Source organism: Peromyscus leucopus, chromosome 4, assembly GCF_004664715.2.
Source record: "Peromyscus leucopus breed LL Stock chromosome 4, UCI_PerLeu_2.1, whole genome shotgun sequence".
NCBI lineage: Eukaryota > Metazoa > Chordata > Mammalia > Rodentia > Cricetidae > Peromyscus > Peromyscus leucopus.
The window spans coordinates 18,574,300-18,589,088 of record NC_051066.1 but is presented as its reverse complement, the minus strand read 5'-3'; the positions used below and the strand labels follow the sequence as shown (position 1 = coordinate 18,589,088).

The 14,789-nt window shown below is 36.9% G+C and overlaps 1 non-coding gene across 1 annotated transcript; it reads right to left on the bottom strand.

The window, feature by feature from the left end:
* Positions 1-13,141: 13,141 nt before the first annotated feature.
* Positions 13,142-13,249, bottom strand: LOC114692863. The gene has a single exon (XR_003734473.1). It is a non-coding gene; the product is annotated as a U6 spliceosomal RNA (small nuclear RNA).
* Positions 13,250-14,789: the final 1,540 nt, after the last annotated feature.

The window sequence follows — 14,789 nt, the reverse complement described above, 5'->3', positions numbered from 1 at the left end:
ATTGCTCTTAGAGCCTTCTAAAAAATGAGCAAAACAATGTCTGACACTAGAAGCCAAGGGTTGGCACTTATCTGAATCATCTGGAAGCATTTCTGAGCTCTTCAGTAGGAATTCTATACTCTAGTATTGGGTAAAGCAATTTATATCTTTTGTGTACAGACTGGAGAGTTGAAACATTCTGAGTTGTCTCTTTCTATCCCTATGCTATTGATGGTTGACCTCATGAAGTCAGTAGTCCTCCATTTATCCCTGTTTAATCTATAACTCAGAGAATATTTCTATCCAAAAATGTGGTAACTAGGAGCTATACATTTACCTGGATCCAAAAAACACCCGCTCCAATGCATTCACATTGTATGGAAAATAATGAACTGTTAAGGATATTGGAGACTTCAGTGTGTGTGTGTGTGTGTGTGTGTGTGTGTGTGTGTGTGTGTGTGTGTGTGTGTGTGTACTCTATCCCTATGTGAACACTTTCCTGTATCTGTGAGGATAGAAAAGAGCAAATGTATTTCTCTCATGTCTGTTCTGACATTCCAGTGATGAACTGGGGAGCCATCTTAAACAAAGGTGGCCAGAGAAGACCTCTGTGGGAAAATGAGTTTTAAAAAGAAGTCTGAACTTCTTATTCATGAGACAATTGATGTATGTTGGAGGAACAGGATGACTGATTCATTAGTTATAATAGAAAATGACAGCAAATACAGGAGCAAGTTGGGTGTCATGTTTATTTGTTTGTGAAGCTTTGGGTGCCAATGTACTTGGAAAGTAATAAGCACTGTAAACTGTGTGAGAACTGAGAAGGTAGGTGGCCCAAGGTAGATCAGGTAAGCCCTGTGAACCCTATTGAAGTGTCTGTTTCACTTAAAGTCTAACAAGTAATGACTCATAAATATGAAAAGTTAGAAAAATCTCCAAGTGAAATTGCAGTGGTTCAGGTCAGACATTGAAATTGCCTTCTTAGACTAATAGACAGTGCTAAACAGTGACTGTGTATATTTATCTAAAACTATGTATGTGGACAGCAAAAGCATTCTCCTATACTTTCTTATTGGGTTAATTTAAAGCAGGAAAACCAGCACCACACTGAGCAATAAATAGAAATGAATAAACACACACACAAAAAAAAACCCCACTGAACTGAGGAATTGCTTAAGGTCACATTCAATATTATTTCTGTATATGAAATGCCCTTTAGAAATTGTCATTTTAATCCAAAGAAAACAAAAGTAAATATTTGTATTTGTATTTTTAGTGGGCATTAACCTTCAAGGAACTGAACTAGGGCAGCCAGCAGAGAGGCAGTTCATATGAAATTAAATTGATTTAGCCTAGTAGATACAAGACTCTTCTACATTCTTCTCTTCTCTAGAATACAATCCAGTATACTTTAAAAATATTCTAGCAAGAAACCTTAGTGAATGTAGTGAGTGTATGATTCCCACAGAATCATAAAATGAGTATGAATTTGCTTCCAAAATATATGCTACCTCCAAAAGTTGGATTAATGAAAATATATCAGGCACTGGGACTACTCAAAACTGCATAAATCCCCTAAAATCAATATAACCATGGCCTTGCCTAGGATCATCTAAAGTGATGCCAAACTTAGAACTATGAGAGAAATGTCCTCTCTAATTAAATGTCTCACAGAAAAATGACTGTTTGTATCAGATATATGATGCCTTTTCCAAGTTAGGGATGTGCTAAATGTCAACCCTATATAAACTAGCATTTCTTTATAATTTAACCTGTAGTTTTCATGGGCAGAAATTCTCTCAAGAATGTACACTTTTCAAATGTTAGAAATGTCTTTAGTGAGGGTAGTAGCCTATGTGATATTGTTGCTTAGCAACTGTCATACTGTGTGCCTCTCTGCAGCTAGATGTTAGGTAGTGGAGTCCCCTCCGAAGTCTTCTCTTTCCAAAGTTCCCTGTGTACATCAACTGAAGCATAGCAGCAGGTACAGCACAGTGCTCTTCCACCTGGAAACAACTTTTTAGAGTATTTGAAATGAAAAAGGAGCAGCCAGAAAGGACACTAACTGCAACTCTGGGACTAAGAGATCCTATCCACCATTCTACAATGTTATGTAGCAATATCTAAGCACGTCTTAAAAAACCCCGTTACTGTAAAGGGACCCTGTTTTATAAGTGAAAACACTTGTGTTCTTCCCTCTATAGGTTATGTAGGCCAAAGTTATCCTCCGTCCTTCAGTAAGAAGAATGCTGCTCTTGGATTAAAAATAAAATAACTTTGAAAGAGAATATTAAAAATAGAATTCGTTAGGATAGTGATCAGCCTCTTATCTTGAAAGATTATCAATTATTTGAGAACAGGGTCTCTTAGTTTAGCATGAGAACCTAAGCAAATAATTTAAAAATTGTTCTATAAAATTTATGTGACCAAAGAAACTCTAAATTTACAAATTGTGTTCAAAATTTCCCTTGATTTTCAACACATTTGTTTTTGCAACTACATATATTCATTGTGTTTGCACGTGAGACCTTATATGTGTGTGAAGCTGAATGCAATGGAGCATGTATAGAACTCCGAGGACTACTTGTGGGAGCTGATTCTTTCCTTCCAGCATGTTTGTCGTGGGTGTTGAATTCAGACTGTTACTCATGGCCACAATCACCGCTGCTCACTGGGCCATCTTACTGGACCTAAAATTCTCTTCAATGGGAATTATATGAAAAATGTTACTTCAATTACATCATATAGAAATGTCAATGTATATGCTATAAAATAACAACTTTCTAGTATTTTTCTAAATAACAGACCTCACGGATCTCCCAGCAACTGAGGCCAGAATGCTGTCTCTTCCCCCTTAAACACTATTGTTTCTGAGAAGACTCCACATGCAAACACATCCTTATTCTTATGCTTAACTGATTCTGATTATGTTTTCAAAGAAATGATCATTAAATTGGCAGCCATGTGGCAGCACAGATATATTTAAATTCAACCACATAGAAATGTGATTTTGTAATTTTTTTCAAATCAGAAGTGCAATTTTCAACTGCATAAAAATGTTAAATATTACTTTAAATTATAGCTTTATTTTATTATCACACTGCCTGAATGCAGTTCCACACATAAAAGAAAGTCTGCAATTATTATAATTGCTTGTCATTGTCAGATGCTTTATAATCATTAGTTGCTATGTGAATTACAAACTTGTTGATGGACAGAATAGTCAGCACTAATACCGTGGTCATTGGTAAGTTTCTCAGAGCAAATGACGTCTTAAGAAAAGAAATTAAAGAATTCTTTTAGGAACTTGCTTTTTATTGGCCTCTTAAATATCTTATAAATTATATTATTAGAGGCTAATGATAGCATTAGGTTAAAATGGGCTGTCTGAGCTCTGTACACCTGCATCAGTAACCTGAGTAGTGCTGCCTAATGATAGCCTGTAAAATGGTCTCTGCAGAGAATATTTTCTATGATTACATTGTTTTTCTTCAGTTCAACAGTACAGAAAAGAAGAAAATCAGCCTGGTGTGACATGAGCAGAATTTTTAATAATCCTTCACATGGAGAACTTTTACTACCATGAGTAATTTCTGATATGCACAAAGCAAGTGCAAGTTGCCAGAGAAACACTTACTAGGAAGACTGTGTTACTTTAAGATAAAGCCTCCAGAAGAAGATAGTCCTACTATGTACATTCTAGGAGCAAGGGTAGACTGCTAGTGATGTGAACATACTCATTTCCAGTTTGTAGAAAGAAGAGGACAGTAGGAAAACAAATGCAACAGATTAAAGGTAAGCACTGTAATCTGAAGCCAGGTGCCTGACTGGAACTCTGGGTGCTGTCTTCCTCACAGTTTAACAATTTGTTGGCAACACTCATTCAAACATATCTCTTGCTAAACATTTCTGTTTCTTAATCTGTGAATAATGGACATCTATGCATCATAGTTTATTAAATTTTGCATTTCTTGAGAGAAAGGAGTCTAAGATGGGTATATGTGATTCCCACAATACCTTGTGATGACCCCCAGATAATCAGTAAACACATATAAAACATGTAAAACCTCTGAATTGGACTTGGATTGCTACTGTTGCTTATTAATCCATTAGGTCTATCATATAAACTTTTTTTCACTCTTGTATCACATTCATCAACAACACATTCTCTTCTTTAGACAACATATTTAAATAGTTTATCTTATCAGCAAAGAACAAGTATTCTTTTCCCAATCATCTAGAATAGATTTATAAGGTCACCTAATTTCCTCCCATTGCTGACTGCAAGTGGACAAAAGTGCTAATGAGGTAAGATCCTGTCCATTTCCTCACTTGAATCATTTTATTTTTGTTTGTTTGATTCATCTTTGTTTTTTGTTCTTTGTTTTTATACCCCAACCACAGTTTCTCCTCACTCCCCTCCTTCCAGCCCCTCCCCCCAATTGCCCTCCATCCACTGCTCCTCATCCTCTGTTTCTCTTCAGAAAATGGCTGACCTCCCACAGATATAACTCAGCCATAGTATATCAAATTTCAGTGAGTCTAGGCACCTCTCTTATAAAAGATGAATGAGGCAATCCAGTAGGAGGAAAGAGTACCACGAGCAGGCAACAAAGTAAGTGACAGCCACCGTTGGAGTCACACAAGAAGACCAAGCTACACAACTATATCATATATGCAGAGGACCTGGGGTCAGTCCCATGCAGGCTCTTTGGTTGTCACTTCGGTTTCTGTGAGCCCCTATGAGCCCAGGTTAGTTAATTCTGTGGGTTTGTTGTGGTGTTTTTTTACCCCATTGACTCCGAAAATCCTTCTCCTCCCTCTTCCACAGGATTCCCCAAGGTCCACCTAAAGTTTGGCAGTGGGTTTCCATCAGTTGCTAGTGGAGGCTTCTAAGATGACAGTTGGACTGGGCACCACCACTCTATGAGTATAACAGAATATCATTAGGAATCATTTCACTGACATTTTTTTTTCTTTTTTCTTTCGCCAGCCATGTTTGGTTCTATCCTAGGCTTCTGGGTTATTCTGCATCTATGTCCTGACCCTTGAGGATGAGCTCCCTCTCATGGTATGGGTCTCAAGCTGAGACAGTTATTGGTTGGTCACTCCCACAATTTCTGCACCACCTTTATTTACCCAGCATATCGTGTAGGCAGGATAAACTGTAGGTCGAATGTTTTTGTATCTGGTTTGGTTTCTCAAATCCCTCCATGAGAAATCTTACCTGGTTATAGAAGATGGCCAGTTCAGGTTCCATATCCCTCACTGCTAGGAGTCTTAGTTAGGGTCACCTTCATAGATTGCTTTTAGTTTCCATTGCATTAAGTTTCCAGCTCATCCAGTTATCTCTCTCAGTTCACTCTCAGTCCGTACTCCCCCTACCTGGTCCCACTTGTTCCCATTCACACAACCATATCCACACCCCTCCGCCCATTTATTGGCAGTCTATTCTATTTCCCCTTCACAGTGAGATTCATACATTCTTTCCTCGAGCACTCCTGGTTACTTAGCTTTGCTGGGTCTATGGATTATAGCATAATTATCCTGTACTTTATGGCTAATATCTAATTATTACTGAGTACATACCATGTTTTTCCTTCTGGGTCTGGATTACCTCACTCAGGATGATTGTTTTAAGTGTCATGCATTTGCTTTCAAATTTCCTGATGTCATTGCTTTTAACAGCTGAGTAACACTCCATTGTGTAAATGGACCACATTTTCTTCATCCATTCTTCAGTTGAGAGGCATCAAGGTTCTTTCCAGGTTCTGACTATTACAATTACAGCTCCTACAAACATTGTTGAACAGGTGTCCTTGTGCTGTGATTGAGTGTCCTTTAGGTGTATGCCCAAGAGGAGTATAGCTGGGTCTTGAGGTAGATTGATTCCCAACTTTCTGAGAAATTGCCATACTGTTTTCCAAAGTGACTATTTAAGTTTGCACTCCCAGAGCAATGGAGGAGTGTTCCCCCTTGCTCCACATATTCTCCAGTATAAGCTGCAATTTGTGTTTTGTTTTTGGTTTTTTTTTGTTTGTTTTTTTTTTAAATCTTAGCCATTCTGAGAGGTTTAAGATGGAATCTCAGAATCATTTTGATTTGCAATTCCCTGATGGTTAAGAATGATAAATATTTCTTCAAATGTTTCTAGGTCTATCCTTTGTTGAGAATTCTCTGTTTAGAACTGTATCTCATTTTTTAATTGGATGATTTAGTTTTGCTCCATTTACTAATTATCAATCTTAGTGTCTGTGCTACTGGTGTTCTCTTCAGGAAGTTATGTTTGCTTCTTTTTGTTCCAGAGCTTTCAAGTATGAGCTAAATCACTAGTCTGAGATTGCTCCCATTTCTTTATGAAGCACTGAGTGCCATAAACTTTTCTCTTAGCACTGCTTTCATTGTGTCCCATAAAATTTGGGTATGTTGTGTATTCATTTTCATTGAATTCTACAAGTCTTTAATTTCTATCTTTATTTCTTCCTTGACCCAGCTGAGAGTTGTTCAGTTTCCATGATTTTATAGCCTTTCTGCAGTTTTTGTCCTTGTTGAACTCCAGCCTTAAATCTTGGTGATCTAATAAGATGCAGGGGTTTATTTTAATTTTTCTTCCATCTGTTGAGACTTTCTTTGTGACAGAATATATGATCAGTTTTGGAGAAGGTTACATGAGGTACTGAGAAGAAGGTATATTATCTTGTGTTTGGTGAAATATTCTGTAGATTTCAGGGAGGTCCCTTGAGTCCATAATGTGTAGCTATGTCCCGCCTGGTCCTGCAGCCACTCTGACCCAAGTAAATACACAGAGGCTTATATTACTTCTAAACTATGGCTATGGCAGGCTTCTTGCTAGCTAGCTCTTATATCCTAAATTAACCCATTTATATAAATATATGCCTTGCCATGTGGCCTGTGGCTTACCAGTACTTTACATCTTGCTTCTCCTGGTGGCGACTAGCAGTGTCTGCTTCACTCTCCTTTCTCCTCCCACCATCTCTCTTGGATGTTACCACCTGGCTCCAACCTGCCTTGCCATAGGCCAATGCAGGTTTATTTACTAACCTACCAGAGCAACACATATTCACAGAGTACAGAAAGAATCCCCACAGCAATAATGTCTGTTAGTTCCATCATTTCTCTGTTTAATTTCTGTTTGGACAACTTGTCCATTAATAAGAGTGGGGTGTTGAAGTCTCCCACTATTAATGTGTGAGCTTTGATATGTGATTTAAGCTTCAGTAATTTGTCTTTTATAAATGTGGGTTTCCTTGTGTTTGGGAAGTGGATATTATTAAGAATTGACACAGCATCCTACTGGATTTTTCCTCTGAGTATCAAATGTCCTTCTCTTTCTCTTTTGGTTAATTTTGGTTTGAAGTGTATATTGTTAGATATTAGAATAGCTACACCAGCTTGATCCTCAGGTCCATTTAACCAGAAAATTTTTTCCCAGCTCTTTACTCTGAGCTAATGTCTATCTTTGATGTTGAGGTGTGTTTCTTCTTTGCAGCAGAAATGTGGATCCTGTTTTTGAATCAATTTGTCTTCTATTGCTGTTATTCTTAGGTATGGTGTTTTCATAGTGTCCTGATTTTCTAGATGTTTTGTTTTAGGAGGTTTTTTTTTTTTTTTTTTTTTTAACATTTAACATTTTCTTTGACCTATTTCTTCTGTTGTATCTTCCACTCCTGAGATTCTGTCTTCCATCTCTTGTATTCTGTTGGTGATATTTGCATTTGTAGTTCCTCTTTGTTTACTCAAATTTTGCATTTTTGAATTCCTTCAGTCTGTGTTTTCTTTATTGTGACTATTTTGATTTTCTGGTCTTGAATAGTTACCTACACCTGTATTTTGTTTGATTATATATTTGTTTATTTTTCTTGGCTTTCTTGGCATTCTTTAAGCAATTTATTGATTTTCTTCGACTTTTTGGTTGTCTTCTCATTTTTCTAAAGGAATCTTTTCATTTCCTCTTTAAGGACCTCTATCATCTTTATAAAGTTGTATTTAAGGCCACTCTCCTGTGCTTCAGCTGTATTGGATTAATCAGATATTGCTGTCATAGGATTCCTGTGTTCTGGTGGTTCCATATTGTCCTGGATATTGTTCATTAATTCTTACACTAGTGTTTTGGCCTCTCAGTTTCAGATGATTATCTCTAGGTACTGATTTCTAAGTTTGTTGTTGTTGGATGGTGTAGGGCCCTGGCCTCCTTCCATATTGAGTAAAGCTGTTGCCTGTGCTGACCTTGACAAGATGTCCTCCCTATGCTAATTCCCTGCCAGTATCCACCTTCCTGAATGCTTAAGGGAAGTTCCTTGTTTGTGTATCCTGCATATTGGGTGTTAACATCTTAGATGCAAGACTGTAAACATCAGTAGCAAACCTTTGCCCTCTGGGGTTCTCCCATTGTGTTGTAAGCCTGTATTTAAGGTTTCCTTCCTCTTTCCATAAATGGCATCCAGCATTCTGCTGAGGTGAATGTCCTGCTGTTTCTTGCCTCTGTTTTTCTGAACCACAGCTCCTTGCTAGGACATGGTGAATGGGTGGTGGTAGCATGGGCATTATTGCTACAGGATAGGTATTTTCTTCCTTGGTTTCTATTTCCTCTTTTGTTTTCTTTCATTGTGGCCTGGATTCCTGGTAGCCAACATGATCTCTGGTCTAGTATGGGGTCTCTGTCCAAGTTGGGAACTGGCCCTCTGGCCTTTGGTGTAGCAAGTGGTCTTGTTCTTCTCTTTTTTGTGGTCTGCACCTGAGCAGCTGAAGTTTGCCAGAGTTGGGGGAAAGGACATTGTTCTGACTGGTATAACCTTTACCTAAGCAGTGGAAGTTTGCTGGCTTGGGACCAGGGCCTGTGGGACAGGCTATGAGCTGGGATGGTATTTGTTGTGGGATGGATCTTTGGTAATCTACTTGAGTCACTGTAAGGGAGGTTATCAGAATAACAAAAATGAAATAATTGTTGTCTTTATATTTATGATGAAAATATTTGTACTTAATGTGAAAAAAATATGCTTACAAACTGTTTCTTTCATGTTTTAACGTATGTTGTGAAATGAACATCTTACAGCATTAACATGATTTCTCAAACTCTTGGATGTTCATCATCAATGTATTTACTATACATAGTTATATATTTTATGAACATGTACAACTTTAGCTGAAATTTAGCAAATTCACTTCTGACAATTTTTATCTTCAAAAGCTTTTATTCTCTGTCTTTCCTAATCATATTTCTTATTCATTTTACTTTCCAAAGGACAAGTTTTTCTTTTTCTTGACATTCATGAAGTACTTAATGTTGCAAAAGGGGCCAATTTCAGAATCACAATGTCTGGATAAAACATCAGGTCAGATAAAGAAGGAAGAAGGGAAGAAAGAGTAAGAAAGAGGTTGATAAATGAATGTTCCTTCATCCAAAAGAATAAGCAAGAATTCTTTATTCCATACAGTCTCAATGTGGCTATAAATAATATCACTTCCCAGTTATCTAATATATAATTAATATGTACCATGAGTCAGGTAGTTCCATGAATTATGTATATTTTCCATATGGGAAAGACATTGAATCTGGTAAAATTTCCTAATGAAGAAATTTCATAAGCATAACATAGCCATAAACACATTCATTTCCTTATATGTTTGGGTTTCCCAGTACATCCATTCCTATATCTCTGGGGAACTGTCCTGAATGAGAAGAGCCAGAATCCCACAAATACAAGGGGATAGAAATTTCCTACATATAATTTGCCTATTTCTGTGATTATAATTTTGTTAAACATACTATAATGTTGCAAGGCATGGGTTTGTAAGATATTTGACATTAAAATTATAAATATCAAAGACTCACCTACTTACACCCAAAGAACATTGTTGTACACGTCTACTTGCCCCAAGTCTGAATCTTTTCCCTTTATCTTTAACTTTTCCTAGATAACTCCTTTAGGTGTTTTATTAGATGGAAGATCATAAAAGAGGAGAAAAAGGATAAAGAGACATGGTGTGCCCATCAAATTGCCTTCTAACAAACTAAGTTTGGACCTGTACGCTGGTGCTGCTGTCAGCTTTTTTTTCAGAGGATGAATGGTGCACAGTCATAACTGCAGAGACTCATAACTGGTCAGTTTTACCAGTAAAAAGGAAGAAGTTGGGATCAATGAGAGTGGAAGAAGACAAGAGATGGTAAGAGGAAAATATGAATTTTACACTATGTGTGTATGTGAAAATGTCCTAGTGAAACTCATTATTACTACAACTAATATATGTGGGCAAAGAGGAAATGTGAATTTAAAAAGAGCTCATTAGAATCTTCTTCTTCTCTGACACTAAAAGACTGATCTCCAAGAACAAAAAACACAGTAAAATCATCAGAATGGCTTGTCAACAAAGACTAGGGAGTGTGTATTGAACTGAATAGGCAAGGAAAACACACACATATGCAAACACACACACACACACACACACACACACACACACACACACACACACAAAAGCACTTCCCTCTCCTTCAATCTTACCAACATGTTCAAGTTGCATAGAAAGATCTCCTTTCTGACATGAAAAACTAACAATATATGTTTTTTTACAAACATTGTAATCCCAATCTGAAGTCCAAATTGAATGCATCCTAATGTAGATGTAACCAACCGTCTTATTAAATAAGAAACACAGAAACAATGTAAAACAGAAAGCCAAGAGGTCAGAGCTCAGAGCTAAAATCTCACCCTTCCTCCTGCTGTCCCAGCTTCTTGAAAGAAAGAGAGCTATTTCCTGTGTGTAAGTCGATTTTCCAGTCATTCTGCCTTCTCATTGGTTGTAAACCCAAACACGTGACTGCCTCGTCACTGTCTGAATGTACAGCCCCCTAAGTCATAAAGGCATATGTCTCCAATGCTGGCTGTATCCCTGAACACACAGAGATCTATGGGATTAAAGGCATGCGCCACCACCGCCACACTCTGTCTATGGCTCTAATAGCTCTGACCCCAGGCAACTTTATTTATTAACATACAACCAAAATCACATTTCAGTACAATTAGAATACCACCACATTTCCCCTTTTCTATTTTAATAAAAAGAAAAAAAAGCAAAAGGTTATAACTAACAAAAGAAAAACTATATACAAAAGTACAATAACTATATACAATATATACAAGTAATAAATACCTGAACAGGTATTTGACAAATCAGAGAAAATAATTCCATTATCTATCCTATTTTGGTAAATCCAAGATGTATCTAATGCACTTTCTATCCTAATTAATTTTCAACTATAACTAACTAATCTTCAACCATAACTAACTAATCTTCAACTCCCTCAGAGACCCAAGAAGGGAATAATATTAGCTAACAAAAATAAAAAACAGGAAGTGCATGCAAACAACTTCCAAAAAATTTGTGAGTTGACAGAAACAGCCAGCTGCCTGGGCAGTCATCTGAGGTTTCTCCGCAGTGTTGGGGCATCATCTTCAGCCTATAGGCTTAGTGTATCTGACAGACTCATTTGTGAAGTAGGATGTACCCAAGGTCAACAGTTCAACCTCACATTGGGTGAGAGCAGTCCATGTACCAGAAACACCTGAATTCCACTAGTGTCTTGTCATGATTCAGGATTTTAAATTCTGGAAATTGTTGACAGTTTTTTAATTCAGCTGTTCATTCTTCTTGGCTGTGTATATATGGCTTCATCTCAGCATCCCCTTCTTCTCCACATCCCTCTATTAAATGCCAGTCTACTTTCGAGAGGCATGAGCTTTCAGCTGCTGTTCCATTGTACAACAGAAGCCATCGGTCCTCTGCCTGTTAAGCTGCCTTCAAAGAAAAGGGCACCGTACCTTTTCTGGATGCGAAGGCCACTTCAGGGATGGGGCCATATTGTCCTGGCCTCTGAAGATGCCTTTTGATTAAGCCATAACCACACTTGTTTTGGCAAGAATCAGTAGTCCCTTGTTTCGTGTTCTGTCTGTCCATTTTGTCCTGTTGATTCGAGGATACTTTGTTGTCCAGTGGCTAACTTTTGCCACAATGAAAGTTGACTTCATATGCAGTTTCTCAGGTACCATTATGTTCCTTCTCAGGTCTTTGATGTGGTTGAAAACTAGATAGTTGTAATTTCCTCAGTTATGATAAAAGATAAATTAGATCTAAAACCTTAAACTCACAAATATAAGATAGATAGGACATCTTCTTTAATATTGTAACTATAATTCTTGCTCGGTAATTGTTTTGTTATATGTAATTTTACCATGTTAAAGTTAAAACCTTCCTTTTTAAAAAAAGAAAAAAAGGGGAAGTGCTGTGGATATTGCTCTATATAAATAAAACACTGATGGCCAGTGACCAGGCAGAAAGTAGGTTGCCAGGCAGGAAGTAAGTGGGACAAGGAGAGAGGAGAATTCTGGGAAGCGGAAGGCTGAGGGAGGAGACACTGGAGCTACCGCCAAGATAAGCAGCATGTGAAGACGCTGGTAAGCCACCAGCCACGTGGCAAGGTATAGATTTATAAAAATGGGTTAATTTAAGATATAAGAACAGTTAGCAAGAAGCCTGCCACGGCCATACAGTTTATAAGTGATATAAGTGTCTGAGTGATTATTTTATAAGTGGATTGTGGCACTGCGGGGCTTGGGGAACCTGGAGAGAAGCCCTCCAGCAACATCCTAATTCTTACATAATTTTCCAATTTCTCTTTTTCTTGAAAACCTAAAATAAAATGCGCAGTTCTGAGTAGCCAAGAGCCATAGAAGATGCATATATAGGAAGCAGTTCTGACTTTGGAACTTAGAAATTCTAGTAGACAATACATGTGTTCAACAATTGGGATCATGAGGCAGATTATTGTAGTTGGGCAGGCATGGAGAAATAGTCATCCCTAGGCTGCCAGGAAGCAGGCAAGCATTTGGTCCAACATGAGCTCTCTCATGAAGGAGAAGAAATATGTTTATTAGAAAAATGTGTTTTAAAGGCTGGACTGTGGTTGCACACACCTTTAATCCCAGTACTCAGGAGGTAGAACCAGGAGGATCTCTGTGAGTTTAAGGCCACCCTGGTCTCCAGAGTGAAATCCAGGACAGACACCAAAGCTACACAGGGAAGCCCTGTCTCAAAAAAGGAAAAAAAAAATGTGTTTTAACTCTTAAGGTGTTTTATCAACTTCTTTGTCGGTTGAGGTCTTTTAAGCCTTTTGTGTGTCATCCTTGTGCAGGGGCCATGCTAATCTTCTCTGTATCATTTCAATACTACTTTATAATTTGTATTTTTAAACATTTTAAGTGAGTTTCACAGGGATAGTTGGTTTGTTATATCATTGGTTTTTATTTCATTTGTATATGTGGCTTTGTTTGTCATTTAAAGAATATTTTGCCTCATATAGTTTTTTTGTTTTAAAAGGGTGGCTTTTAAAGTGCCTTTACAATTTAATGAACAGAAATCTTGTATTCATTAAAATGATTATGTTTTATCATATTTTATAGAAAATCAAGTTTTGTTAATATAATTTACAGAAAGTGTTAAACAAGACCATCATTTTTTATTATGGCTAGAATTCTTTAAAAAAATCATATATATGATATCAATTTTACTAGACATGTGTACCCTATCAATGAATAAATCATGAATGTGCTTGTGGGTGTGTCTATAAGTTATATTTTTATTTTGAACATGTATGGACTTGTGTAGTATAAACTCCTTTTCTTGCATGTCCATTTATAATTTATGAAAGCTGAAGTTCTTACTGATTTTACTAACTAGATAGCTGAATTCTCCATTTTGAAATAACATTCTTACTAAATACAAGTTAATAAACAGAAAGTAGTCAAAAAAATAAAACTAAAAAAAAGTCTTTTGCTTTGTTTTAGATTCCAAAATAGTTATAAGTATATAGTTTTATACAACAGCGCATGACATTATTATTTTAAATATTTAAAATATGGCTTATTTTATCAAAAATATTCAACATATTAAACGAGTATCATAAATGTTCAATTCAGAAAATTGTACAATTATATGAGAATCACTCATGTGCCTATCATCAAGGTATTCAGAATCTTAACATTTTTCTATAGAGTTTCTCTGTGTAGCCTTGTAGCCTTTCCTGGAACTCACTCTGTAGTCCAAGATGGCCTCAAACACACAGAGATCTGCCTGCCTCTGCCTCCTGAGTGCTGGGATTAAAGGCATGTGCCACCACCGCCCAGCTATACTCTTTAGATGCATACATGTCTCACTTCCTTCTGGAAGTCCATCCATCCATTAATGTTTCATTAAATTTTCTGGCTCCATAGTATTCCATTGTTAGTGAATACCACAATTGGTCCATACACTCATTTGCTAAAAGACAGTTTTATATAAAAGCAATAATAAAAGGGAAAACACATCTATGTCTTAATGCGAATATATAGCCACTGTCAACTTTATTAACAAGGGATTTCCCACAAAGTTTCCTTCATTCCATCAACTGTTCTGAGACACAGGACCTTAGCTTTTTCATAAGCTCTTCTCAGCATGATCTTTGGCAAAAATCTGATCACTTTGTCATAGTAGACGGCTAAACTGTGCAAAATATGCAAATTGCTCTTCTTACATTTCCATTTACTATTTTCTCAGTTCCATTATTTTTATATTGAAGAACAGGTTGACACTAAAAGACCAAAGAATAAAATATTAGTAATAACTAGAATTATTTTTATGGTTCACACTTTGAACCTCTTAAATATTTACTTTCCCTTTCCTCTTGTGACTTTGAATTTTCAGTCTTGGAACATGATAAGTGGAGAGGTATTGATTTTTCTTTAACTTTATTCGTCTGC